The sequence below is a fragment of the Pleurodeles waltl genome, chromosome 3_1, assembly GCF_031143425.1.
Source record: "Pleurodeles waltl isolate 20211129_DDA chromosome 3_1, aPleWal1.hap1.20221129, whole genome shotgun sequence".
Taxonomy (NCBI): Eukaryota; Metazoa; Chordata; class Amphibia; order Caudata; family Salamandridae; genus Pleurodeles; species Pleurodeles waltl.
In genome coordinates, this window is record NC_090440.1 from 613643069 (window position 1) to 613663810 (window position 20742).

Below are 20742 nucleotides of genomic sequence, written 5' to 3' on the forward strand. Positions count from 1 at the left end.
GCTATTCCAACTGCATGTCATATTGAGACCGCCCCCCTTCACTAATCTGCTACATTTACTGCATGTGTTCTTTTTAGCTTTGCTCTGCTCTGTTTAGCTTGAACGAAATGGACTCAAAGGACAATTGCCATAACCAGGTTGGCACCAGGTTAAATGGTGAAGCCTGGTGACTTTAAACCCTAGCTAGTCCAGGTCACAGGATTTGGACCTGGCATCTGTGGTGCACCAGATACAATTCGTCTCTTCCTCAGTTTCCGCTGCATCATCTTCAAAATCAAGAGCAGCCACAGTGCCAACAGGCACTGGTTCCCCACTGCATCATCCCTGTTCCTTGCTTCTGTTCCTGGAGAAAATATATATTCTGGCAGCACGTTAGAATTTTCCAGCAGCTAATAGGAAAACATGGCTTCCTAGAGGTCTCCCAGAAATCCCTTCTATGAGAATTATGGCTAGTGCAGGTTCTAGGAAATACTTGCACAGAGCCCTCCGCCAATTCTACCTTAACATAACACTAATTTCCATCTTATAAAAATCCCTTTACAGAAAAATTGCCACTGAAGAAAACAAAATGATACAAAGACATAAATTAATGATCAAAACATTAAATGACAGTATTAAACATGATTATAAAAACATCAACATTACATACAACAAAGATCCAGAAAATTCAAATACAAATTAAAACTAAAATATCTACACTGCACTTTAAAAAACATAATCTGATTTATTGGGTAATTGCCATTTCCAACTATTAACCTAATTAAGTAAGAGCCTCTTTTAGTGGGTGTTCAGTAGTTTGCTAGGTCAACTGATGCTATGCCTCCACTCCTCAGATGGAGGGCCGCTGACCATATGCACAAATCCCTGCCAGGCAGGTGGGCCCCATGCTTGCTGTGACCCATGACTCACGCTGTACCTCACCGATGAAGCCTAACTAGACCGAAACTACTCTGGGGTTGCTTGTGCTCCTCTTTAGGGGGGCCTGATAGGGCAGTTTGGACTGGACTGTTCCTGTTGGAGCAGGACTGGAAGACCTGGCTTCCTTAAGGTGGTCTTCCCCCAGACAATTTGCCTTTTACCTTCTGTTTTTGTTGCTTTTTTGGCCTTAGGACTTTGAATACTTCACCACTTCTAACCAGTGCTGAAGTGGATGTGCTCCTCCCCTAAACATGACATTTGTGTATAACTGATTGGCATATTTGATTTACTGGTACGTCACTTGTAGAGTGGTACACCATAATCTCAGGGCTGGTACTTCAAATGCTACTAGTGGGCCTACAGCACTGATTGTGCCACCCACATAAGTAGCCTTCAAACCTGTCTCAGGCCTGCCATTGCAGGGCCTATGTGTGCAGTTCACGACTAGGCATTTAAACCTACTTGCCAAGCATTAAACTCCCCTTTTATTACATATGTCACCCCTAAGGCAGGCCCTAAGTAACCCCAAGGGCAGGGTGCTATGTAAATAAAGGGTATGACATGTACCTTTATGTTTTCCATGTCCTGGTAGTGACAAACAGCCTATTTTGCTGTTCACAACTGTGAGGCCTCCTCCTCTCATAGCTAGCACTGGGAATTCTTTAATACACTTTTAAGATGTAATTCCTGATCAGAGAGGAGTAGCTTTTTCATGTTCATATGTTTGGAATGGTAATGTTAAACCCTCCTTAATTGTGAAGTTGGATTTAACATTAATGTTTTAGAAATGTCACTTTTAGAAAAAGTAGATATTTCTCTGCAGTTGCTGCTGTGTGTGCCTGACAGCCTGTCTCCAATACACATCTGAGGTAAGTGGCAGCTACACTTTGTGTATTCTCTCTAGACAACCACAACACAGGAAGGATAGGCATGCCCACCTACATATATCTGCATTCTGATGACTTTGCCTGGGCAGATGGAAGGGAGGGGCTATCGCTTCACTTGAGGCAGTGTCCTATCCCCACAGAAAGGACTGATTACCCCCCACACAGATACCCTGGCAGGCAGGACTGGGTTTTTCTTTTAGAAGCTTTCTATTTGGTACAGTGATAACATTTATTGAGCTCTACAAATCATCTTTCCTTTCATCAGGCTAAAATATTTTTGTTTTTCACAGTCGTTAAAACAGTCAGAATTTTAAAAATAGTTCTTGCTGATGTATATCACAATATTAATTCAGCTAGGATTTTTGTTGTCTTTCCAAGCATGTTTCTCTTCAATATCCAGAAAGAAAGCAGGGGTCCTGAGCGCTTCCATTTCCTAATGAGCCACATCCATCTCTACACATATCCATTTCCCTTCAATGCTGTGCATTTTATCAGAATGCCTCCCCTTCTTCATTTGTGTTTTTTTTCCAATCAATCTCAATCTGTTGTTGCTTCTCAATTATTTTTAAGATAGTGACAGCTGTTTTCAGAATGTACCTGTTAAAAAAATCTTTACATTTTGTTTTTTACTTTTTGCTGTCCTGGATACAGGAATAGAACAAAAGAGATGATTAAGTAATGCAGAGCTGAATGAGTATTGCTTCAAATCAGGGGCCACCTGTACAAAAAGTAAGAACTGTGATTTCCAATTCTTACTGAATTACAATTAGGAAATCACAATTCCTTATGTAATACAAATTATAACTTCTAATGATTGATTCCTAGTGGGTCGCAAACCGACATAACTCGCAGATATTAATGAGGTAGGTCGCAATTTGTGACCCATTAGGAATTGCAGCCATCACAGGGATGGGGTCTGCTGAGGTTAGCAGATCACCAGATCTGTTACTGCTTTTCAAGTAGAGGAAAACAGGATGCGTTTAAAAAGAAAAAAATGAAACTTTGACGTTTCACTTTTTAAGAGTAGGCAGTGGTCCGTTAGAACATTGCCTGCTCTTTAAAAATACTTTTTCATTGTTCTCAAAGAGGAATGGTTCGCAAGGGGACCCCTGCCCTTTTGCAAATGGGTTACCACCACTTTTAAAATGGTTGTAAAGTTTTATTGTTTTACAACTGGAACTCAGTCGCTAAACAGAAATACATACATACTATAGCGACTCGATGTTTGGAAGGGATGCCCAAAGTACCCCACTTCCAAAAAAAGAATTGCAAATGCGAATTGGGATTTCCTAACAAGTTACTGAATTGCATTTTGTACATTTTTGTACAAAAAGCATTTTTTCCAGTCACAATGGCCCAGTTCTGTGAATCAGGCTGTTTGCAACCAGAAAAATGCTGAATACACCTGGCCCGAGATCACTAAGTTTTGATAGATCAACCAGGGTCATTAAGCTAACAGCACTTGTAATTCCCTAGGTAAATACCCTTTGTTTAAAGAAAACATTAGGAAAATCTAATCAACTTTAAGTTTATGTGAGAGATTAAAGTGCTCACACCACATTTCAAGTAACCCATGATTAAACAGTAATAAAACAATCTCCAGCATTTACATTGGGAGCTAACTCATCTTGGATATAGGGTCAATGCTGGACTGGCCTGTTGGACACTCTGGCATCCCATATCAGCCAGCTTGAAAGGGCTGGTGCGTGTGTGCATTTTTTGGGTCCTGCAGCCCGTTATGGGACTAAAAACCAGTGGTCGAAGTGGGCAGGCGATGTGCCCATACTTTTTAAAGTAAAAAAAAACAGTCCCCCTACTTTTCGTGAAAAGACAACCATCCCGGGATGGTTAATTCCAAAGTTGGAATGCTTCAACTGAAGTGTATGACAGGAAGTCTCCTGTGCTGTGAAATCGATGGAGGGCAGAGCGCTAAACAAGGTTTTCTGCCAGGGTGCATGCTTGCCTCAAAGAAATGTAAATGTGTGGAACTGGTTAATCTGCACATTTGAAGGGTGTTTAGAAGCTGGAATTGGCTTTAATTGATGGATTCAGGGGCATAATGGAGGCCCCGCAGCCCCTGTGGTGCGGGAGGAGGGTCCCTCACTGTTCCTGTTTTGGAAGGGGCCCCCTCATCCCTTAAGTCATGACATTGCATGCCTGGAAGAATGTGTTCAATGGCATCGAATAAGAAACGTTTATATGGTCACAAAGGCCACTCTGCTTTCCCAAACAGGAAAAAAAACACAGAAAAGTGACATTGTTCATGTAACATCACTGACAGACAGAGGCCCAGCAAAAGATAACCCTTGGCCCTCAAGGTCATGGTGTGGCTTAATGGAAATCCTCTTCAGCGGGGCCCCCATTGAGCCCAAAACTAATGAATAGCTGTGCGATCTGTGAGACACCTGGGTCCCTCATCACCTTCTGCAGGGGGTCCCCCAGTATTTTGTGTTACACCACTGGATGGAATCACTTGAAACTTCCTGATGACACACATTTATTCAAAGGAGTTAATAGGTGAGCTGAGAAGTGTGTGCTTTTAGAGGACAGTTATGAAAAAAGTTGCATTACATATAGTCTGGGTATTACTAAAATCTATAATTTAGAAGTACTTTTTAATCTTAACACTTTTTTCGCATTGTGTAGCAACCTACCCTATACTGTGTGTATTGCAAGTTTAAAGTAACAATCTGGATATTCACAGTGCTTACTGTTACAGACAGCAAACTAGTAGCACTACACATACACATCACTATTCTCCACTGTACCAACACCAACCAGGATTCAATACTGTGACTTTATGCTTACAGACACAGACATCGGTAGTGCACTAACTAATAGAGGTTTCATAATGTATGTTAGTGCATTTCTCACTGATTAACTTATGTTGTATTTATTTTCCATTTAAACTGTGCCTTGTTTTAAATGTAGGTACCTAAAGGTGAAAGACCAAAAAGTTTCAAAATATTTTGTTTTTTTTAACCACTCCATTGACCCCACCCCTGAGCTCACTCACCTTACCCCCTTTGCACACAGCATTACAGTTGCCATAGTTTTTTTAATGCACTTTAACCACTGCCAAAAACCTACTCAATCAATCAATCAGGATTTATATACCATAGTTAATCACCTGATAGGGTATCCAGGCGCTTGCTCATTTGAACAGTGCCAGCATGGGCAAGTGCACAGACACCCTATTGGGTGATTAGCTGCTTTTTTATAAATCCTGATGGATTGATACCAAATACAGTTAACCTTTCCTGCTGGTCTATCTGGCAATGCCAAACTGCTCTACAGCCAACAGGCTAGTCCAACACTGTGTAGGTTTCCTGTGCTTCATTGGTTTTGGAGACTTGGAGATAACCCAGCCAGACGTCATATGACCAAAATGCCGATTCAGGGACATCTAATATTAACCGTGTCATACTTCAACAGAAAAAGATCACCACCCATGGAAACATAAATATTCATATGACACCAAAAACAAATATTACGATAAAAAAACTCACTAATTCTGATTGGTGGCCACGTCATCGTTTTTAGTGTGTAGCCGTTGTTACCTTACTCAAATCTAGAACAAGCCCTGCTGTAGGCACACCACATGCCTTTCACTTGCTCTTTCTATGTGACTAGCAGAAAGCGCTCTTGTACATACTTTAAATGGGGGAATGGAAAACAGACCATTTTAAGAATCTGTCAATTTTGCATTTGCAGTTTCTTTGAAACTTAAATGTACTATAAGAGAAAAGCAATAAAGAAACGTATTGTTCTCCACAATCTTTCACCTCATTGTACAGCAACTCAGTGTTTAAAGTAGCCTGCTCCGGCAACTGCCTCTTAAAGGGTGCTGACAGGGTATTTTGTCAATCCAACAAAACATCTGAAATTATGGCAAGGATCAATACTCTTCCCTGAACCAGAGAACTTGGGTAAGATAAGTAACATTGAGCACTGCTGTAATGACTCTTTGATCTGACCCTTGACTGTCAACACTTCCACAAAATGTATATATACACACACACACAGGTATACACACAGAAGCCAGTGTTTTGCATTTCTTATCAAATTCCCCTTTCGGGATCATGAGCACAGAAATGGCCACATGGTGACATGATGCTGCTACATATATTACAAGGTTTTACATAGTACAACATTAGCCAGGTTCATGCCCTCTTGATACCTTAATTCTCAGGGTGAGGTCTGCAATTCTGGCTTTTAACATCACACAATCTTCATGCTGGGGATATCTCTCGTCATGTGTGTGGTTGCATTGTGGAACATGTGGGTTGTTACCCGGGAAATGCTTTGTATTGAAGTGGTCTTGCGATCTTCCAAACTAACTAGTTTGTACGTGGAAAGTCACTGGCTGCCTCTGTGGGATAGTCTGCATTTAGGGTTCTGGTGTTACAGCCCTCCGCCTACTGGACCATCTATGATTAGATTATGCTGTCTGTTGAGTTTCAGGGCTCTGTTGGACAGCCAGATAAGTTACAGGATTCAAGTCCTTACGCTAGCAGGTGTCTTAAAGTAGATTAAATGCACTGTCATATGTGAAGCTGTATGTTATCTGTGGTATTTAGTTCAAGAACTATAACAATAAATCAATCAATCATTGCATTTGTAAAGCACAGGTTATCACACCGGGGGATATCCAGGCACTCAGGGTTGTCGCTGTATGTCCGAGCTACTCCTCAAAGAGCCATTTCTTGAGTCTTTTCATGAAGTTGAGGAAGGTAAGCAAGGTGCAAAGGTAGGGGGAGATCTATCCATTTCTTGGCAGCTAGGTAGAAGGAGCACCCTCCACAGAGGCTGTGTCGGACTTTCAGGACATGAACAAGGGCGAGAGTTGTCAAACAGAGCTGCCTGGTTGGCTGGTGGAAGGAGAGTCTTTGTTTGATTAGCATGAGTCCGATGTGGTGAAAGGCTTTGTATGCGATAGTGAGATCCTTGAATTTGCATCTCTTGTGCTCAGCCAGCCAGTGTAGACCTCTGAGGTGGGAGGTGATGTGGGTTCTTCTGGGGAGGTCTAGGATGAGACTCGCTGCTTAGTTCTGGATGGTTTGGAGACGGAGGAAGAGCTGGGCGGGGAGTTCGAAGTAGAGTGCGTTTCCATAGTCTAGTCTGCTGGTGATGATTGCTTGGGTGACGGTCTTTCTGGTTATGATGGAGACCCATTTGAAGATCTTCCTTAGCATGCATAGGTTGTTGAAGCTGGAGGAGGCTACTCCGTTTATCTGTTTTTGAATGTGAGCTTGCTGTTGATGATGATGTAGAGGTTACAGATGTGGTCAGTCGGTGCCAGGGGTTGTCCATGCGTTGAGGGCCACCAGGAGTCGTTCCAAGGGGAGGGGTTGCGTCCGAAGATGATCATCTCTGCTTTTTCAGTGTTCACGATAAATAAAAAATGATAAAATAGAAAATAAACTGAAGAGCTGCATCGGGTATTATTGTATGTGTTATCCACTTTCATAAAATTATATTTACTTCATAGAACCACAGTCATATAGTTGATATAATTAGTCTTTTAGCTTTTTGCTGTTCATTGGACTTTACTATACGCTTTTCTTTGGGGTAGCTTAGTTATTTTTCATATTTTATTTGCTTTCTTTGCAATTTGTTTTGTTTTAACTTGCTTTGAAAATATTGTGAAATATCACATAAAAACATACAAATGCCCACTATATTTAGATGTTTTGCAGCTGAACCACCAACCACCACAACAGAGTGCTCTTCCTAGCCATCAGGCTGGCGGGTTCCCGTTGACCATATTTAGATGTTACAGTTCTGCAGGCAGTGTACTGGCGGCGGACTGCTGATGTGGGAGACCGCCACAGGAGCCATTGTAAAATGACAGTGGCTTGTATAATGGGTTACACACACACCGTTCCATATCCATATGTATCCACCTGCATTACACACTAAATACACACTATTATTCATTGCCATTCCACCACAACAGGGACATGCAGAAACCACGCATTGCCATACATCCATTACACAACAGACACACACCATTGATACTACAGCCACATACAATACAACACAACTACAACAACCTACTCAACTATCTACACAAAGACTGTCACAGAAAAGCACAACAACACATGTCACAACAATGACCACCACACAACACTCACCTAAATGTTGCACACAGCAACACAACACACAACCAAACATCCACAAACGTCAGACCCACATGCAAGTGGCACACATACTGCCGCAAACACATCACCCACATCAGCTCCCTCTACCTCAACCAGCTAATCCACTCATACACACATACATGCACAGGCTCACATACAACTGGAAGCACAATGTTACAAGTCCAGATCTCACTGCAATGTGCACACATAGACATTGTTGACAAGTGTGATGTTAATGTTATTTTGGTGCAAGCATTCATTTGGTAGTGAATACTTAAACCAAAACAAAAATTGTGTTTGTCATCGATTTGTGTCATATAGCAGTGTGTCCCATCAATGTCTGATACCGATGTTTTCCAGACATATCCATGTCACAGGTATTTTTCAAAAAAATACTGTGACATGTATATGACTGCAGTGGTCCTAAGCTCATGTGCAGTGAAGAAAACAACAGATACAAGGAAAGCGGAATGCTTATCTTCGAATCCAGAGACAGCAAGGCTGTGTTTCCTTCGTGGTCCAGTGGCAGCAGCAACAGCAGGTCTTGCACAGTCATGTCCAATCAAAAATGAAAGAGGATATGGAAAAAAAGTATGTTTTTACTTCATTTCCCTTCCATTCCGCCAACACAGGTGTGGAGGTAACACCGTCACAGTTGCCTTGGTGGAGGGGCACCTCGAGATCTGCTTAGGGGGGAACAGCGGCTGGATTGTCATTGCCAGACACTGTTTCCAATTGCACCGTCGATGCAGGTGGATATTCCGGGCGGAGTCAGTGGGACTTGGGCAGTCTTTAGTCTATGGGACTGGCAACATCTTAATCGGGCGAGGCAGACTTCCAAGGCAGCGGATGGGTTTTCCAAAGGAAAACCAACTGTGGGAGCACTACCGACAAGATCTAAATCAGGCCCTTACTATTGTTCACTCCACATCTAAGTACTCTGAATACATTTAGTAGTATAGTTTGTTATAGTTAGTAGTTATAGTTAGATCTGCATTTCCACAGGAAATGCCTTTGTTGGTTTCCTAATAAATTTGGCACAGTTTGACGAATCTCCACAAATGGTCTAAAAAAGTGCTCTTTCTTACCTGGTGTCTTCCATTACCTGGGGGCTGAGAAAAAGAGGGGGTTCCCAACGCAAAATTACAGTGCATTTTCCATTGTCTTTTTTGGAATGTCGTATTGCACAAACTGCTAAATTGAATCAAATTTGGCAGGGAGCTAGATCTTGGCCAAGGGAATGTGTGTCCGGAGTGTCAAGTACTGGACAGCTGGATTCCTCAGGTGCAGAAGTTAGTCCCAACACCCCTCCATTAATATCCACACTGACCTTCTGACTATTATCAGTGTGAAATATCAACGGGGAAAAGGGAAGTGGATAGGGAAATAAGAGAGACTGCCTTGCTGGGGAATCTTCACTGCTATACTTCTTTTTTGCCTGATTAAATAAATAACAGCTACTTGCAAGAGAAGACAAACACAAAAATGCAATTCGCATTTCAATTCATATTCTAATATTCTAACTCTATTTCTATTACATGTAGATGAATGTTCCATACCCCTATAGAGCAAGACTTCTGCTCCTCTCTTTTAAATAAACTCTGTCTCAAATAGAATAAGATTTTGAATTTTCCTAAATTAATATTCAATTTTAACACTGCAACAGTATGCCAGTATAGCAGTTGTAGTATTTGATTGAGTGGCTGGATACAGTTTAATAGTAAAGAAATCTATAGTTTTTTGTAGTTGTGCTCCAAATGACATGTGAATAGATGTTTGCATTGGAGAATGAGCAAAGTTCATGTATTTTTGATTATCCACAATATATTAATTGAGTCGTGAGAATTCTCTGCGAAAATATTCTCGTAATGTAGAAAGTCTCGAATTTTTCCTAAAACGTTATGCCACTTGAAAAGGTATATCTTATCTGACCTTTGCAAAGAAGTTAAATGCGGAGCTAGCACTCGAACACCCTTCAAACGATGTGTGCTGCAGAGAACTAAAATACTTGCTGTACAACGAAGAAGAGGCACTACTCCAAGATGCGTGAGCTGCTTTCAATGACCAGACAGAGTAGTGTCCATTCTGATGAGGAATCTTCTGTGAGGTAAATATGCGCGCTGAAGAGACGCTCCCAGCGCCTCAGGAGTCTAGTTGAAGTGCGCTGCCTTCCTTGATGAGCGCTTGCATGTCGAGCTGAGATTTCAGCTTGCGTGCTAACACTAGACCGCTAACAATCCAGGAACGTCTACCATTTTGGAGATTTTGAAGTCGTGCGTGTAGCAAACACGCCATGGATGGCCTTCAACAACAGTTTTGCGGATGGCTTACCATGCCGCCAATGTGGATATCACCGGGCTCTTGTCAATCCCTGGCATTTTGGTCTTTTGCACAAGTAAGTCTTTGTTCCTGCTACTGAATTCCTGACAATGTGCTTGTTGTGATTTAATGTGACGCAATTCAGGAGTTTTTGAGAAACTAACATGCAAAAATATTTGTATATCTGGACCAATTAGGTTCAAGAGATTCATGCAAGAGTTATACAAGCTCTACTTTAAAAAAGTATCAGGTGTACAGCAGGACAGCAGCAAAAATGAAAAGAGTGAATAATAAATGAGCGTCAGGATCCACTCATTTAATATTCACTGCTACTTGAAGGAGTGCCCCATAATGCCCTGCAAGGACTACTTACATTTTGGTATAGCTTGGTGATGTTCCAGGGGCACCCCCAGCATTTATTATTCCTGTGGGGGGGCATGGAGTGCAGCACTCCTCAGTAACATTAGAAAAAACAATAAGTCTCCTATGTCATTAAATACATGACCCCAGGATAACTTCCCATAATCTTTTTAAAGAAGTCCTAACTGGAGCTCAATGCTCTTCAGCAAGAGTACAGGAGTCCAAAGCCCCCTGGTAGTTGTGTTTATGATTGTATTTTGTGGGCTTAAAAGAAAGACTCAGAGACATGTTTGTTTTAAAAAAAAGCCTTTTTAAAACATTTTTCAACTGACAAAATGCAATCTTGAAAACAATGTCTAAAGAAAAACTCAAAGACATTGATTTTTTAGTTTACATCTGTTTATTGCATTTATGTGGAGTTCATACTTATGACAATACTACATGCAAGCATATATAAAGCAGTGAAGCTTTACAGTATAAGCATATGTCTGGAAGGTTTTATATAGTACAGTACATCATAGATATGTGAGCGAACCAGTCGTGGGTTCTGTAGTTGTTGACAGCTGCATGAAGTTACATCCAGATAATCTGTACAGTATTGATCTGCAATAGGTAATACTTGCAGTAACATTCAGAGAAGTTGTAGTCCTTGTTGTAGTCCACATTAAGGGATGTCATGTATCGTGTACTGATGTTAATTGTGTGCAATAACCTGTGCGTGGAACTAGTGGGTCTGTTATGGGTCTGCTAAAACTGGGAAAAGGGTTATGCAACATTAGCTATCATGCTAATCCCTACCCTACTGCATGTCTCTCATAGCCAACTGATTGAAGGATGTTTGTATCTGTGTGTCACCCCTCAATAGGGACTGAGTTACTTCCTGCAGTGATAACGTTCATTGTGTATGGGGCATGATAAACCATAGTAGACGGTTATGCTGTTTAGGCACCCTCGTCTATAGTGTCAGTACACAGCAGCTGGGAGTATTCTCGTGGGGTTATACCAGAGGTGTTGGTGTAAAGGTCTGCCGTAATGGTGTCCCAGTTACTAGCAATGGGGTTCCTGTGTAATCCCAGGGCATCCTATCTGTGTAGAATCACACTCTCAGCCTGTGCCCGGTTCGTGAATGACCGTAACCAGACTGTGTAATGTGGTAGGAATGGGTATTTCATCTAAAGGTGATTAAGCGACTGGCCAATATTAATCCCAGATCAATGAAATGAGACAAAACTTTATATTTCCTGCTTCTGTGGTATAGACCCAATATGCACACCTCCCACGCGTTAGATATTGTTCTGTCCATGCAGCATATTATGCAGCATGTTACTTTGTTCCAGTATTCTAGTAGATTGGGGCAGGCCCAATGCACATGCACTATATATGCATTCCCCTGCTCGCAGCAAGGGCAGGCAGCCCGTTGCAGATAAAATATCTGTTTTTATTAAAAGGGTAAGGTAAGCTCTGAGTACTATATATAACTGGATCAGCCAAAATCTTGTGTCTCGTGGTATCTGAATGGGGCTTTCCAAAAAGGAGGTCCATTCCTTTTAGGAGCAGGGGCGATTTAGGTTTCTCTCCCAGGACTTGCGTAAAGCTATGAGAGTTGGGGCTGTGTATGTTGTTGGAGAACCAGCCAACCAGCACACCACACGAGGCCTCAAGCCCATGATATGGATATATTGTATAGTTAAATGCATTGGGGGTTCATTGGTGATGTTACCCCATTTGCATCAGAGTTCTCCGACTAGCAATGCGTGTAGCGAAAAGTGGCCAGGGGCAATGCCAGTCTCTTCCATCAGTACATTTCATGACAGGAGTTTCCCCATCTTTATAAAGGTCACCTAGCAATCGAATTCCTGCTGTGGTCCACATGGATAGTTCAGAGGTAGTAGTGAAGTGGCCTCCTTGTGGCGTTCCTATGAGCGTCAGGGCTGGGGTGTAAGGTATGAGTGATTTTGTGAGAACTAGTCTGCATCTAAAGCATCAATAAGCCACCAGTAGCAGAGTTGGTTGGGGTTGTGAGGGTCTAGCACAGGTGTGCAACAGCTGAAGAACTTTGGCTTGCATCCAGGCTGGTGAGAGAAAGGTGTATTGCTGAGAGCCATCTCATCACTCATTGGCGCTCTGATGCTAAATAATAATGTTAAAAGTTGGGTACTGTTAAGCCTCCCTTATCCATGGGTTGGTGTAGCTTAGTGAGTGCTACATGATACATGGATGTACTCCATATGATGTTTCTCAGTATTCTCTCGAAAGAGCAGAAAAAAGGTGTGAACATAAAGCAGCAGATTTACAAAATAATACAGGAGCCAGGGAAGTACTACCATTTTTAATAATGACACTCTGCCCGCCACAGACAAAGGTAAGGTCTGCCAAAAAGACATCTGGGCGTGCAGAGATGTGAGCACTGACATCAAGTTGCCCTAAAGCAGGTCCAATGGCAAATTATATATTACTGAAATTGCCTTGGGGTTCGAGGCATGGGGGGACTGCAGGAATAGGCAAGATTTGGACCAGCTGACATAAAGACCTGATAGGGAGGCAACCTGGTGAAGAGCACAAATGATCAACTGAGGGATGTGCATTATATTTCTCAGGTAGATTAGATGGTCATCTGCATAGATGGAAACCAAATGTATACCTACTGTCCCCAGGGGGTATGCCCCATTACTGACCCAATTCACGGTGAGGTATTGCCAAAGGTTCCACCACCAATGAGAACAGTTGTGGGGATAATGGGCATCCATGCCGTGTGCCCAGCCTATATGGATGGGGTCAGAAATGAGGGATTCAGTCCTCACTCTGGCCATCAGTAGTGTGTATAGCAGGCGAAAAAGCTTCATAAACTTGTCGCCAAAGTCGTACCGGGGTAACACCATGAACAAGTACATCCATTCAAGTGCCCTCTCTAAATCCAGGACTAGGTAGCCGGCACTGGGACATGCAGCTGGGGCATACTCTAGTATTCAGAAAAAAACACCTCAAGGTTGAGTGAGGTGTTGCTGGTTTGCACTAATCCGTTTTGGTACAGGTGCATTAATTTCGGCACCAGCTATGGCAGGCGATCCGCTAGAATTGTGGCCTGAACTTTATAATCTGTGTTCAGGAGTATCAGTGGGTGATATCAGTTCAAAGCTGTGGGATCTATGTGAGGTTTTAGCAACAATATGAGCATTGCCTCACAAAGTGAGGCTGGGAGTCGAGACGTCACCAACACCTCTGCATATAGGGATTGCAGGCAGGGTGTGAGGAGTTTGGAATAGGCCTTAAATAATTTTTTCTGTAGGCCATCTGGGCCTGGGGTCTTAAAGGTTGCCAGCATTCTTATTGCCTTATATATTTCAAGCGCCATGATAGGGTCCTCTGGTTCTGTCTTATCTTCATGTGTGGGGAACCGAAGGGGTGTAAGGGCCAGAAAGGATTTAATAGCTTCCGGCAAGGTTTCAGCTGTTGACCGATATAGCAAGTTGCAGTGGTCTGTCAGTTCTTTGTGTATTTCATGTTGCCTGTACAGTAAACATCCCTATGTTGCCGCACAGGGCTGCGATTGGGTTTCTTGGTGATCTTGCTGTATCAGCCATGCTACACTACTCTGTAACATATCAAACATGCTAACAGGGAGCCAGCTCTGTCTGCCGTGACATGTGTTTCAGCCAAATGTGCACCGCAGTTGTGGCACTGTAAGTGCTCAAGTCAGGTGGTGTGTTCTCTATGGGCCTCAGCTAGGTTTCGGTTACCTGACGGATTAGTCACTGATTCAGTTTCTAAGCGTAGCAGTTCTCTCTCAATGCGTAATATGTCAGTGTCTCACTGCTTACATTTATTCCAGCTTACCCCCGTGCAATGTCCCCATAATGTCACTTAGAATGTATCCCATTCTGTGGATCTAGCCGTGGTGGTGTCAGTGTTCAGCTGAAAGAATTCCGTTATCGGTGTGGCAACTGAATTGCAAAGTGGGGGATCTTCCAGGGCCCCCGGTTGAAGGTGTCATGTTGGGATTGGGGGTGCAATGGCTTCTCAGCAAGGCAAATTGTAGATATTGTGGATTGTGGCCTACCTAGTCCATGTGCGTGACACAAGGAAGAATGCCTGATGTACCCAGCAATCTGTCAATTCTTACATGTAGAGAGTGGGGTACAGAATAAAAGGAGTAGACTCAAGTAGCCTCATTACGGTGACACCAGATATCAGTTAGCCCCCAATTTTGGAGCCAAGTTCTTAGCTTCTGGGCGTTAGAAGTCATGACGGTGCAGGGAAGTAGGGGGAAAGAATCATCTAATGCTGTGTCAAGTACACTATTGAAGTCGCCCCCTAGAAGCCATGGCACTCCACTCCAACATGCCAGGACCTGTGAATGTGTGTGCAGAAAACCTCTTTGATCCACATTGGGGGTGTATATACTCCCCAACAAGATTTGCTGGCCATCCAACCTACCCTCCACTACTGCATATCTGCCATTTGGGTCGATGACCACTTCATCTGGTGTAAACGGATTGCCTGATGTCATCCAGAGTAGTGCTCCACAAGAGTTGAGGAGAAATTAATAGCGTATATTTGGCTGGGCCATCGTTTCTGTAATTGAGAGTGGCTTCTTGGTGGATCAAGATGGACTCCTGCAAGCAAGCGATGTTTACACCATGTCTTCGAAGATATGAATATATAGCATATCTGCATTTAGGGGTGTGGATATCACAAACATTCCACATCATTATTTTAATGGATATCATGGTGACAATTGTGTGTGTAATATTGCTGATCGTTAGGTTGGAGGGGTGACCCTATGTATGTGCATGAAAGCAATATCATGGCAAAGATGAAGACAGAAGTGAGCAGGGTGTGCAGCATGTGTAACACTAAATAATAAATCACAGCAAAGAAAACAGAAACAATGAATGCCATATGAGTGATAGGCCAACCGAGAGTCCACCCAAACTGACTGGTAACAAGAATGCAAAGGTACTACTGAATTCTTATATGTAGGGGGGTTGCTATATCCGTAGGTGCAGTTCCCCAGTTTGCTAGGTGCGGAAAACAGTATCTCTGCAACATAAATGACATCAGACTCATTATACTAATCATATGTTGATGCCATGGGAGTGATTAGGGGGCCAGCCATCAAAATCGCAGGGGGTGACATAGCAACTCAGTTGGGCTGGGAAGAGTAGTGAATATTTCAAGTCTAGTTAGTGTAGTTTCTTTTTAACTGCCATGAAGAAACTGTGCTGTTTCTGGACTCCAATAATATAATTAGGGAAGAACATGACGTGTGCGTTGTCCACCTTTACCACAATATCAAATCTCTGTCGCAAAAATGCAACAGCTTCATTGACCGGGGACTGGATCCAGGTGAGGGTCTTCTGGATGGTATTCCATGTGCCCTTTCAACTGAGAAATATGATGATAGTGTGTCCAGTGGATAAAGTTTGTGTAGCCACTGTTCTACTTATTGCACTTTATCTCAGCCCTCCTTGCCCTTAGGTAGTCCCACTAATCTGATTATTATGCCTCCTAGATCGTCCTTCTGTGTCTTCAGCTCTCTGTTCTAGTATCCTGATGCGCTCTTGTAGTGACTTCAGAGAGAAGGTCATGTCTTTATGCTGTGGGTGTAGTTCCCTGAGGGTTTTTTCCATCAGTGTGAATTTTTCCACTAGTTTGCGGTGGTCTGCGGTGGTCTGCATGCAACAGCATGAGATCTGTTGAGACACTGTAGATTTTGGCTTCCAAAGATGTCCTAGATTGTTCAATGGTAGCCAGTACGGAGTCCAATTTGTCATCTATGGTCGCTGGAGTGGGTTCAGGTAGTGATGATGACATATCTATGGAAGGTGTAGTATGGGCCAATGGAAGGCATGCTGGCATGCCCTGCCTATTAATATGGGAGCAGCCCATTTCAGGCAAGTAGATCTCAGAGGAACACTGTGTAGCCAGTGCCCAAGTGGCTTCTCAGATGAGCACCAGGTGAGAGGCTGAGTGAGTCCTCAATTGCATCAGTCCTGTTGCTATAATATATCTATGTGAGGTTTCGGGTATGAAAACAAGGTAGTTGTTGTGAGGTAGGGCCTGGAAGTTCAGGCGGAATGCCTTCGACTGGCAGGGGTGGAGGATGCTTGTGCACTTTGTGTCAATGGCGTCCCATTAGGGGTGCGAAGGACCCTGGTCTGTGCTAAGCCGCCAGCAGAAGTGGCAGAGGGAGATTCAAGCCTGCTAGAACAGTGTTGGCCTTTGTGATTTTCAGTTGTGGGGCTGAGTGTCCACGACGGGAGCACCTTTTGGTGTCCAGTCGCTCCACTTAGTACCATGTTCCTGCTTCCCCTCGCCACCCATTCCATTCATTTGTCCTGCTTCCTCTCATGAGTTGCTTCTGTGGTTAAACTGTTGAATGGAGTACAATATCTATGTGCAGAGTAGAAGCAGGCACAGCAGGAATTTGTGCTGTTGACAATTCTGTTCAGCTTTGGTGGAAACTGGATCGGGGCCAACCCCTCGTGTCCCGTTGGTCCCCGTCTCGTTCTCAGAAGGAAGGTGTTGCTGCTGGCACTACTCAGTGGTGGTAGAGGTCGTTCGCCCCCAAGGATTAAGTCTAATGGCTCAGTTCAAGGCATGTAATGTGGTGGTCAATGTCCAATGAAAGTGGGCTGGGCTTGGGTCCATTACAACCCCGGGCCTCCCGATGTACACCACAGTTGCAGTGCAATAGTCGCTGTATCTCTGATCGCGCCCGGCTCCCCTGTGCCAGGCCCCAGCGTAGTTCAGTCCGGCCACCACTCAGGGTGTAGGTCGCCAATACCTCTGATGTCACAGCTGCCTCACGTCATCCTTTTGAGTGATTAATCTTTACCAGTAGATAGTAGCTGCCCACTGCGGCATGGGGTCTAAGTCAGGGTCCTCTGAATGCGGCAGGAGGCCGGGCACAAGCAGAAGTGGCATCAGCAGCATAGAGGCCTGGCCCCCAGGTGTAGGCCTCAGCTAGGCTCGTCTCACATCTGCCACTCCGGCACATGCAAGGGCGGAGCATATGGCGATGCAACAATGACATTGCTTGCGGATAGTTGCTTGGGCAGTGAGTCAGTCTAGGATTCCGTTCAGGCAGGATTATTGAAGGATTAAGGGGTTAGTGCATGGAGCCTCCTCAGAGTGTGCCTGCCATCTTGGCCCTGGTAGCCACGCCCCCGAAACACTCACAGACATTGATTTTTTTTTTTTTAATTAAAACCTTTGTAAACATTTTTATAATAATCACTATTACTAAACATTGTATTGTGGGAATGACTGAAATATGCATTTGATTAAAACTATTGGTGACTTTTAGACAAAGATGATAGATTGATAGCTTTTCTTTATATATATGTTTTTTTAGTGAATATATGTATGTATATATATATATATATATATATATATACCCACACATACACACACAAATACAAAAGGTTAAAGTAGCACATAAGTGAAATGTTCAGTAACAATATAACTTTTTAAACTAATCTCAAGTAACTATAATCCATGCCCTAAGGTAACTATAACTCATGCCTCCGCCATTCAGTTTTCTCATCAATACTTTCACTGCAAATGTTGCAGTGATATTAGCAATGATGTTATAGAAGACGTCATGAGTGATGTAATATGTGGGGTAATTAGCAGTGCATGGTGAGGGCGTGAGTTGTAGTTACCTTAGGGCACATGTTATAGTTACTTGAGATAACTGCAACTGTAACTGGTGAATTTCAGTGTTTTTTAGAATTTAAACCATTACGTTGATACTGAACATTTCACATAGTTATAACATGACTTTAACCTTTGACTTTTTCAGTGAATTTCCTAGGGACTTTGTAACGTAAAGTAATGTTTAATTACCATAAATAAATCCAATCCACACCAAGCAGGGCCTTTGGCCATGTGTGGCAGGTGTTTGGCTGCAGGGCCTGGCCAGTCCCCCACAGTGTGCAATGATGGGTTGGCCACAAGGCTTTTGTGAAGCCAGGTCCTGTGGCCAACCCACCTAAAGGCAGTCAACCCCACATTGAGCTCTGCTTTCAGACAAGCCGGCAGGGGGTTGGCCACAAGCAGCTAAACCCATGCTGCACACGGCCTTAGGCCATAGGCAAGGGGCGGGCATCCAGAAGGCCTGGCTCTGGGGACCCTTTCCGCCCAAGGCCTTTTTGTTTAAAGCAGAGAGTGACTGCCTTTGCCCCTTTGCTGATCCTAATTTGCCCCTGGGGAATCCATTCCCCAGGACCATATATATTTTAAAGATAAGGTGGCTGTTTGCCCCCCTCCCTGAGCCTCATTAGGCCCTGGGGACCCTATCTCACATGGCTTTATTTAGTTTAAGGTAGAGGGAGGCCATGTGGCAGTCCTCCACGAGCCTTATTAGGCCTTTTGACCCCATCCCTCAGGAACATTTTTTTGTTAAAAGGTAGGGAGCCATGTGGGCCCCCCTCCCCAAGCCTTTTTTAGGTCTTGAGGACACCATCCCTAAGGGCCACTAGTTACAAAAAGAGTGTGGGGACATGAAAGCCCCCTCCTGAACTGTTACGGGACCCAGGGACCATGTATTGCGTGGTCCTCAGTACTTAAATCGTGGGTGCCTTGGTGCCCACCCAGGACACCCAACATGTACTTGTTGGGGGCCACGTCGGGAGCCCCAAGGCTTCAACAGTCCCAACAGGATCCCACATGCAGCAGGGAATGGCACTGCTCCCACTTGCAGGAAGCAGTTACGTATGCTGCTCCTCTAGGCGGGAGCAATTTTTGGTTTGTGCAGGCAGGGAAGCAGATCAAAAGTCTGCTCCCAGCGGGTGGGAGCATTTTAAAAACTCCCACTTACTGGGAGCAGACTTTGTGTATGCTTCCGTGTGGCAGGAGCAAACACAGGTTTCTCTGCCTCTACCATGTATATGTGTGTGAATATAGTGGCAGCTGCGTAATAACACACACACATGTATATATATATTTATATATATATATACATATATATACATATATATATATATGTATATATATATATATATTTTGCCCAGTAGCAGTCACCACTAGGTAGGTATAGTTAGTTAGGATCATGTTTCCATAGGAAATGCATTTACTGTGTTGCTAATATCTTTGTCCCCGTTTGATGAACCTCCACAAAAGTTTCCAAAAAGTGCTCTTTTTTGCCTAGTTTGTATATAGAAAGTTTTGGGGTGATCCATCAAGCGGGGGCAAATAAAAAAAGGGCAGCATATCCTATCCCTGATGGATAAGACAACCACCACCAGAACAACCTTCACCAACTGCATGATTCAGTAGTAGAATGGATGAGACCCAACTACTTGAAAGTTAACTCTGACAATACAGAAGTACTGATCTTCAAAAACAATAACTTTTCAAGGGACTCTACCTGGTATCTGACAGAGCTAGGACCAACACCCGCTGACCACCCCATCATTTTGAGAATCATCCTGGATGACAAATTCAACATGACAGCATAAGTCAATGCAGTGAGTTTCATCTGCTTCCACATCCTATACATGCCACAAAAAATCTTCAAGTGGCTGCCCTAGGACACTAGACGTATTGTCACGCCAGCACTCATCACAAGCAGTCAACTATGACAATGCACTCTACACTGGGATCTCCAAATAACTCCTAAAGAGACTTCAGACCACCCAGAACACCGTCACAAGACTCATCCTCAAACTCCCACTTCACATCCAAATCTCCCTACACCTCATCAGTGCGTCCCATCCACAAAAACAGCCAATTCAGGCTCCTTGCTCCCATATATACAAAGCAGTGTACTACATTGAACCTGCATAACTCACGCACCTACGCTTAGCATCACTCTCACTTGCTCATACCCCACGCATTCACAACAGCAGTACAGAGGTCACTCATTTTCTTACATCACACCTAAAACCAGGAATGACCTCCTACAATACACCAGAGCCTCCTTCTTGTTCATGAATTCCGTAAGGAGCTGAAGACCTGGCTCTTCAACTAACTCCATGGGGCCTCGCACCAACTCACCTGCTCAAGCACTAGATACTCTTGCGGTTGATTAGCACGCTATACTAATCCACCCATTAAACATGACATGTACCGTTTTCCACCGAGTATTATGATGTGGCAGAAGTAGTTGG

At 43.5% G+C, this 20742-nt stretch overlaps 1 protein-coding gene across 1 annotated transcript in view; it reads right to left on the reverse strand.

Moving 5' to 3' along the window:
• LOC138283521 (interferon regulatory factor 3-like) overlaps positions 1-20742 on the reverse strand; it is a 165428-nt gene that overhangs the window by 35572 nt on the left and 109114 nt on the right. The gene's annotated exons all lie outside the window — the stretch shown is intronic.